The sequence below is a fragment of the Pelobates fuscus genome, chromosome 7 (genome assembly GCF_036172605.1).
Source record: "Pelobates fuscus isolate aPelFus1 chromosome 7, aPelFus1.pri, whole genome shotgun sequence".
In the NCBI taxonomy this organism is placed as follows: Eukaryota; Metazoa; Chordata; class Amphibia; order Anura; family Pelobatidae; genus Pelobates; species Pelobates fuscus.
In genome coordinates this window covers 41,546,781-41,555,652 of record NC_086323.1, presented here as the reverse complement: position 1 = coordinate 41,555,652, position 8,872 = coordinate 41,546,781, and positions in this window count along the sequence as shown.

Here is an 8,872-nt window from a genome sequence, read left to right as displayed (position 1 = left end):
TTTTGCACCTAGTGCTGCAATGTTCACAAGTCTGTCCTCTGTGTCTGTCTAACAGACAGCAACTAGAGGGCTTCCGGAATCCAAACAGTCTGTTATCTGACTCTGGATGTCCTCACAGACCCCCATCATCATTATGGGGAGGTCTAACGTGCGGTCATTACAGTGCATGTGCATTAGGAGCGTGGGCGGAGCCTGACCCAGATTCAGGTAAGTGGCTGAAGGGATTTTAACCCCTTCAACCCCACGGGTTTGTTTTCCTGGCACTACAGGATCCCTTTAATATTCTATGCACTTGATTATGTCACTTAAAATAAAACATGCTTATTATTAATTTTTGAACTACTTTTTCAAGTCCTGCAGATAAACTCATCCTCCCCTTTTTGCCCAGCACTAACTTTCTAGTGTTCAGGAAGTGTGTAGGGAAACTGTGTGACTGCCAACCCAGGACCAGGACTGCAGAAATGACGTAAATCCTAAATGGCAGAAATTTTAGCTGTGAGACCAAAGCAGCACAATCCAGGCACCAAAACTACTTTATTAAGTGTTTTGGTGCTTAGACTGACCCTATAACAATGGGCAGTCGTTGGGGATTCTAAAGTGGACAAACTCAAGTGTCTGTTTTGTTTTTGTCCTGTTTATTTTTCTCATTTTAGCATTAAAAGCTGCATCAAAATTAAGGGTATTTCCAAGCAGTGCGATGTAACGGGTGCAGGAAATGACTATTTGATTGTTGAATCTCCTGTTCCCATTTCACAGTACTGTTAGGAAGCAAAAATGCCAATGTGCACGTTCTACAGTAAAATCCCACAATCATTTACCTCTTGAATTAAATGAATTTCAACATTTTGTATATGTTAGTAGCAGCTGCTTGAGATGTGGACACCCAGAAACAAATAAATGCCTCAGATGGTTTAATGTGCTATTTTTATGGTAATAACATTTGTTATATGTTAAACAGGGGGAATGAGACCTGCCATTAGCACGACTCGTTCCTATAATTGCGATGCAAACATTAAAGATAACACTTACAGGGAAATTCCCTAAACTCTGATTTTTGGAGCAAACTGAACATAAAGTGGGCAAGGCTGAATTAGCCGATATGGAAAAATTCTCCAACTCAGCCGATAGTTTAGTGAACAAGCGCCCTTAATATAATATTATTGGATAGGATGCGAAATCAGCATGTTTTTGCATGATTCTGCAATCAGTTAATTAGCCTATTATCATATGGTTTTGAAAAATATTCCTTGTGCACCCCAATATTTACTAATGGAGGAACTTAAATGTTTTTAGGTCCAAAGAGATATAACCCATCCCCCATCATAATGACTGCTTAGGATATGCTGTTATATTATTTTATAAAACCAGCATTACATCAATACACTCTCGTTTAGCATTGTAGTTCTTGTAAATGTTCTCCCATAGGAAGAGGTAAGATCATTTTACACATTCTATGGAAGAAATCACAAACCAACAGAACATAATGGACTAAGCTGAGTACAGAATGTCTACAGCCCAGCTCACCAAGGTCAGCCTTTTGCATGGCTAGCGCTTGGTTGATCAGGCCAGTTAATTAAATATTGTTGAAAAATGTTTCCAGTCCATTCAGTTTCAGGAAAGTGAAACATTCTCTGCTTAATATCAAACTGATGTAATTCCAGTCTGTTCAACCCGGCCTTGTATTGGTGCTAGTAGCCAGTTGAACGCATGTAATCACTAAATTATAACTGATTCTCGAATCATAAGTAACTTGAGCTCAACTGAGAATGGCTCCTCGAATTTCCAAAAATGTTGAAATGAGCCTAAAACAAAGTGAACAATTCCAGCCTTGTTCCCTGGGGATTTTAACCTGGGCTGACTTAATGTTGCACTTCTAACTGCCATCTTAAACAAGCCAATTAAATACGCACGTTGGAACGCACATGTGCTATGTCTGCAGTTTATATTTTGTTTATATCTGGTAAACAGCATAAGTTACCCCAAAATACCCCGAGGGAAAATAATGTGCACATTCTGTAGATGTGTTTGTTAAAGGACAGACAGTGAACGTGCAGTAATCTGACAGATTGTGTCTAAATATCCAGGTAACGCACACATTTTTATAGCTTAAAATGCAAGATATGATCTAAGGCTGAATGCACACGATGTTGGAAACCGGCAAAGTTTAATTTATTTCAGAATCTACAATTACATTTAAATCATCTGTTTGTTAAATTATATGTTACCCAGAGGAAGACTACATTAATTGTATAAGCAAAGAGTAACAATTAAAACTTAATTACACACAAAACAATCAGTCAACTGGCATCACAACATCAATAAGAATGCCCTTATTAAACTTCAAAACACATATGCATCTGTTTAAAGCCCTCCAGTAACAATACTTTCTGCTTTAAACGTTGCTAACAGCCATTTTAATGCCACACAACAGGTAGTAATGCAAGGCTCTAAATGAAATGTGTATAAAATAGGAAAATTTCCATTAAAAAACAGCAAATCCAGCTTCTCGAAACTAGACTAATTACTGCAGCGTTCAGGTGTCACTTTGAAAAGATCTTAAAGTCATAAAAAGTTCAGTTTGTTAGATTGTTTGTACGCTCCAGTGATCTACAGAATGCCGTGAAATATTTTAACATATACATTTATTGGACAAATATGTTCTATATTAAGAATGAAAAATTACATAACAATCCCAGGGTGCATTTTATTATTCCGCAAAGGCAGGGTACAATATAATTAATGTCACAATCGAAATAAAAGGAAATTTATCATGCGACTTGATTGTATTTTTTATTCTTTGAAATCTATATTAGGGTCATATAGTCTAGTAATACAATAATTCTAAGTCACAGCTTTATTATATGTAAGGTTTTATTACAATAAAATCAGCATCTTAGGGGCACAGTGCTTTCTTCGAAAGAACTACACCTCACTTTAACTTAATGAAAATTTCCAAATGCTAACAGCGAGTGAAGGCTGAACTTTTCTTAATTTCTTTTAAAAAGTCTTAAAGTATTTTTTTAAACAAGCAGCAAGCACAGAATAATTATTTTTATTCCTTTCGTGATCCACAAGGTAACTGTGGAAAACATGTCTTACTAAGAATCTTTTTTATTTTTTTTATTTGCTTTTTTATTTCTTTAAACATATGAATGACCCCAAACCAATTGCTAACAATTACAATATGAACAGGAAGCACACAGATAGGTTTTCCCTTTTGTTCAGCAAATAGCCTTCTTCAGACATGGCACGTACAGTCCGTTGTCAATAGATATAAGGGACCGTAGCCCAAATCTTGAGCAGCATGTACGCAAGTCTACACTACAATGTTCAATGATAGCACCTAATCCATAGGTATAATCCAGGTGACTAATTGTCCCCATACATTGTCCTTCGTCACTTGAGCTTTTCTTCAAAGAGAAGACACTGGCCAGTGCCTAGGTACTCTTTTCCGCGCTGTTTCAGACAGATCAAATGTTTCATTCCCCTAAACACGTCAGTAAATGTAAAATTCTAAATCTGTGTTTGGATAAATGGGTTCTTTTGGAACATGTTAAAATGAAAATGAAAACTTGGCCTCTCCATGTTATCTGGTGGTATACAGTATTCCGGAGACATGAGCTAGTACTTTTAAACAATCTCTCCATTACTCCTTTCAGGAGATACCATGGACCATAATTCTACTAAAGTCTATCCTTACATTTTCCATGAGGAAATTATTTGTGTTACCATATCACATTTTTATAACTCGCTCCATCCCATCTCTTCCAGCTTGCATTTAAATCCCTTCACCATATGACTACACAGTCCTCATCCTTCAGCAAACTAAATCTGCTTAAATACATTGTTAAAATGATGCCTCAGAGTAGACCATGTCATCATACTGTCAGGTTATTGACAATACCATAATACCAGTTGCAACAAGCATCACATCTATTTGGGAACCTCATGATTCCCCCTATATTGAGAGTATGAAAAGTACAAGAAAATTAAACTGATAAAGTACATAAATCACATCTATTTGGCCATCCACTCCTCGGCTGCAAATTTCTTTCTGACAACACAGGATGTATTTGACAGATACCCTATTGTGTGTCTGGAAGATACAGTTACGCCTATCTAACAACACTGTAGTTGAAAGTGATATTAACAAAAATCTATCAGACTGGCAGGATAGTTTATCTGGTAGGATCGAGAAATTCATGTTTAGAGTCTGTTTTGAGAGAGAAATAAACAGAGGATATTCTCCAGCAATTTGTGCGAACACACATACACACACACACACACACACTGTAGATTGCAAAATGTTCATCTTTTAGACAATCAGTGAACTGGATATTGATTTTGGCAGAAAGTAGTGTCACTCTAAACATTGTTGTCGAGGCAAGATTTTGAATGCTGCTTTTATTGTCTGGTGATAAAAGGGACAATGAATACAAATATTCAAAGCATATGTTATTTTCTTCACAACAGAATATGATTTAAGCGTTATAATTTGCCAAATAGATCTGCAAAATGTATCCACTGCATAATCCCTTCGTATAGAAGAGTGCAAAGTAACAAAATGGAATCGAACATTAAAATTAAAAATGTGTATTACTATAAAATGCTTTATTCACCCAATCTGGGTAAAAAAAAAATATATATATATATATTTTCCTAAAAGTGTTTTCTAAAATTGTTTAAAATCACAATAAAGCTCCAATTAATGAGACTAGATTTTCATAAAGCTAATCATCTAGTTGTTTACAATAATTGCCTAAATGTTTGAAGATCAAGAGAATTAGCCACTAATGTTGAAACAAGGTATTTTAATCAGCAAAGCAGATAAAGTGTTGAAGAGGTGTTATGTAAGTAAGATGTTTTACAATATAATATAAAGGTAACCAGACAAGCATTCTGTTTAATATACACAAACTCACAATGGAAACAAGCCACGCACTGCCAGAAATAAGAAATAAATTCTTCATCCTCAACATTTTCAATGGACATCTCTGTGAACAAGATTAGAATTTATCTTTTTTTTTTTGTGCTGTCTGAAAGTAAGACAATAGTAAAACTTTCTATTGTTCCAACAACATTCTAGAAAATGATTTTCTCATGTAAGAAATAGTGCGTTTGTGACTATAGACAAGTTATGATGTGCATATCTTTACTGTGTGGAACTGTAAGCACTCAGGCCAGAACCATTCCATATAAAGATGCAATGACAATATAATTTGGGAAATATGTACCAGGGATTCCAGCTGCAGGAGTAATACCATCTAAAGAAGCTCTAGAGGGTAGTACCTCAAATCGTGTCTGCCAGATTCAGACTCCTCTTGAGCGGTTCCTTTATTATTATTTGAATTTATGTAGCACTAACGCGTTCCACAGCGCCTTACAATGTTATTGAGTAGGGACTTAATGAGACAAACTATCACAAAATGTACAGGTGCAAGGCTCGTTTTTTTGGATGGTGGTCTAATACATGACAATGTGACAAGTTGTCTCGATAACACGTTAATTCTAGCTCCTAGACAAAGTCATTCCTAGACAAAACTTTCACAAAAAGTGCTCTCTGGTTTCTAGATGCAGCGATGCCGTCCCAAAACTCTCACGAACAGTTAATTCTGTTTCTTAATGCAGTGATACAAAGAGACCACTCTTACAAACAATGCATGTCTGTATATCATTATGCTGTATATTCATTTTCTTTGCTCTGACCAGGGTAACTACTAGAAATTACTGGGTTCCTGGTTCTAAAAATAATTAAAAAAATAAATCACATGACTCCTTATCCACCTGCCCTTAAGTGTGCCTCGTGTCTTAGGGTCTATTGGACACGGTGGCTGACCTGTGAGGTGTTTGCATTTCCTGGGTGCACAAGCTTTTCCTTCACTGCTTTTGTGAACCCTGCAAAGTGTCTGTCAACATTCTGGCCATAGGTCTGTACATACAGAGATCCGTAATCACTAAAACCCATATATTCAGCACTCTAAACACTGGCAATGCAAGCCCACATGGAAAATGCCTAAATACATCACCAGGAAATTTGTCCTGGTGCATGGGAATTGGGAGCCTGTTCAGTCCCTGAGAGCAGAGGCGGGCAGTCGGATCACAGAGGGCGGAGACAGGCTGAGACAAGCAGGGCTGACATAGAGAAGGGGAGGCCATCTCCTGTATTGCTGAGGCAGGTATGGAGGGAGGCAGATGGCTAAGGAAGGAAGTGGTGCAGCCGGCAATATGGATTGCTGAGGGAGGGAGGCAGGCGGGCGGGAAGCTGACTTAGTGCTGAGGCGAGGGAGATATAATCCCCCTGCTCAGCTCCCTCGCGCACCTTGCAGTGTTGCAAGGAGCCGGGTTATGACGTCACTCCGGCCCCCGGCTCACTAAACAGTGCGCGAGATGGAGCAGAGCAGGGAGATGACAGCCACTGCGCCAATGTAACTTCTCATAGAGATAAAGGGAACATTAACGTAGGTGCTGCACATTGTGAAGCACTGACCCCTAAAGCACCTCTAGAGGTCGTCTGAGTGACTGTCGCCACTGTAGAGGTGTCACCAGGCAGCAATGTAAACACTGCCTTTGTCTGAAAAGTCACTGTTCACATTGAAAAGTGTTCATGGACAGGATATAGACTTCAGAACAACTACATTATGCTGTAGTGATTCTGGTGACTATAGTGTCCCTTTAGGAATTGTATTTTTGGCGTTGATTTCTCTGGCTCCTAACTTTTCTAGCTGGCTCCTATATTCCAAGAAAATGTGTTAAGCCCTGAGCTAAACTCAAGAGTCGGGCATTTGACAAGAACACCTGCTTTGCAAAGATTTCTCATTGAGCTGCATTGGGAAGTCTGTGATTGGACAGCCACAGAAAGTCTTGGCGGGGTTAGATGAGGAGAACTTGCAAAGGCTGCAGACAAGAGAAATGCAACTTTTGCTAATTTTTTTAGCGATGTCCACAACGAGCAAAAATGCTTAACTAAAGGCATACATTTTCATTGGGGTATATGTACTAAACAGTGCTTTTTATATTTTTTTTTTGTATTTGGGCAATGGAATGTCCCCTTAGGTCTCCATCTCACCAAAGTGATATGATCCATGCATTGAATTTTGACCCAAAGCAGAACATGCCAGAATTTATTATCAATGCAAGTGATGCGGTATATCAAGAATCTAAACTGAGTGCAGGAGTTGGACGGATATTGTATATGCCGGCTGTGAAACTGGATCAAATTAAGCTTTTTTTGGACATGAAAGTAAAAGAGAAATAAAATAACAAATTTACCATGTTTGAGAAATCACAAACATATTAATGAAAACAAACAAAATATGTAACATGAGCACACGCCCACAGGCAGAAAGAATAATAGAAGCAGATGTAAAAACTATCCAAGAATTAAAAATAAAAGAAAAAAAATCCCAAGAATTTTGCCTGCTATTCATTAGTGGTGTAGTAGAACATTTTTAATCATTGTACATCACAGAAATAACCTTTTGTGCATCAATTCTAAACCAGTAATCTTTCTATGATAATAAAGAAGGTAATTAGAAGACTGGATATTAATTGTGCTGAGACACATTGATTTTTTTCTCTAAAGGTCAGCATCTGGATTATTATGACTTTTAAGATCTATTTTAAATAAACTACTATATTTTTCCCAGTATGAAGAATAAGATGCCATGGTAACTCATAGAATTTGGAGCCCTTCATAAAACTATTCTCAACTTGATTATTTGTATATTCAGCTAACTTTTCATTCATTCTTTGAATTGTTACCTTGAAGAAAGAACATATATCTAGCCATGTGCAGGTATGTAATCTTGGAGTCAGGAGAAGAGTGTATCACGTTTGTTATTAGTATTTATAAAGGGTCAAAATAATCGGCAACTTGTAAAACGAGAAAACAAACAATAAAAAAATATATATAGAAAATGCTGAAAATGTTTTTGAAGAAGATCATGCCATTACTTGAGTGATATTACACTCTAAATTACCACAATGACTTGTTGACGCAATTACTGTTATTATTGGGAAAACCTGAAGGACACTGACAACGTGGTGAGGATAAAACACTTGTTTTGCGAGTTGTATGGAAACTTATTTTGATTTCTTAACCCAATACAAAGTGAAATATTTGCTAGACATGTTCAACATAGATTATTGTGATCAGGGCCGTGAATACCAAGTATTTCCGTTAGTAGACTTGGCACTTGTTGGATCACACAAACCAAAGCTGGAAATTGATTTTCTAAGAAATCGTCTGTGATATTTTTTTATTGTGAAGATTGGACTTGTTACATGCAAACTGTATTACTGTGGTATGAACATCAAATAGGAATCATGCTCGGTTGTATTGTGTAATAAAATATGAAACTTTTTAATGCAGTGTATGTGTTACTACCTATTTTATACAATTCAAAAGATATGGGGCCTCGCCGATCTCAAAATAAATTATAACAAGTCAAAAATTAACAAGATCTGCAAAAAAAAAAAAAGGAAAACATTTAGAATTTGTCAATTCTTACTCTTCAGGCTCAGCTTTGAGGGGAACTGGTCTCTTTAAGCGGTGCAACAAGAAATTTAAACAACTTGAAATTTTACTTACTAGAGGTCTAAAGCGCCTCCTCTCTTGGTTCGGCAAGATGAAAGTGCTAAAAATTAAATAGATCCCTCATTAGTTATTTTTCACTGTTGAGATCAGTGATCGTTTTGTGTGGATAGATAAATTGCCTCGGGAAAAGCTTGTCTTGACAAGGGTTGAGTAAGGTAACCTAACCACAGTTAAAACTTGATTATTGAGCGGCTTATTTAAGCAGAGAATTTCAGCTGGCCCACTCTGTTCAACGACCTCTTTGGCTTTTCTTTGAATAGGAGAGGTTCAACAGGG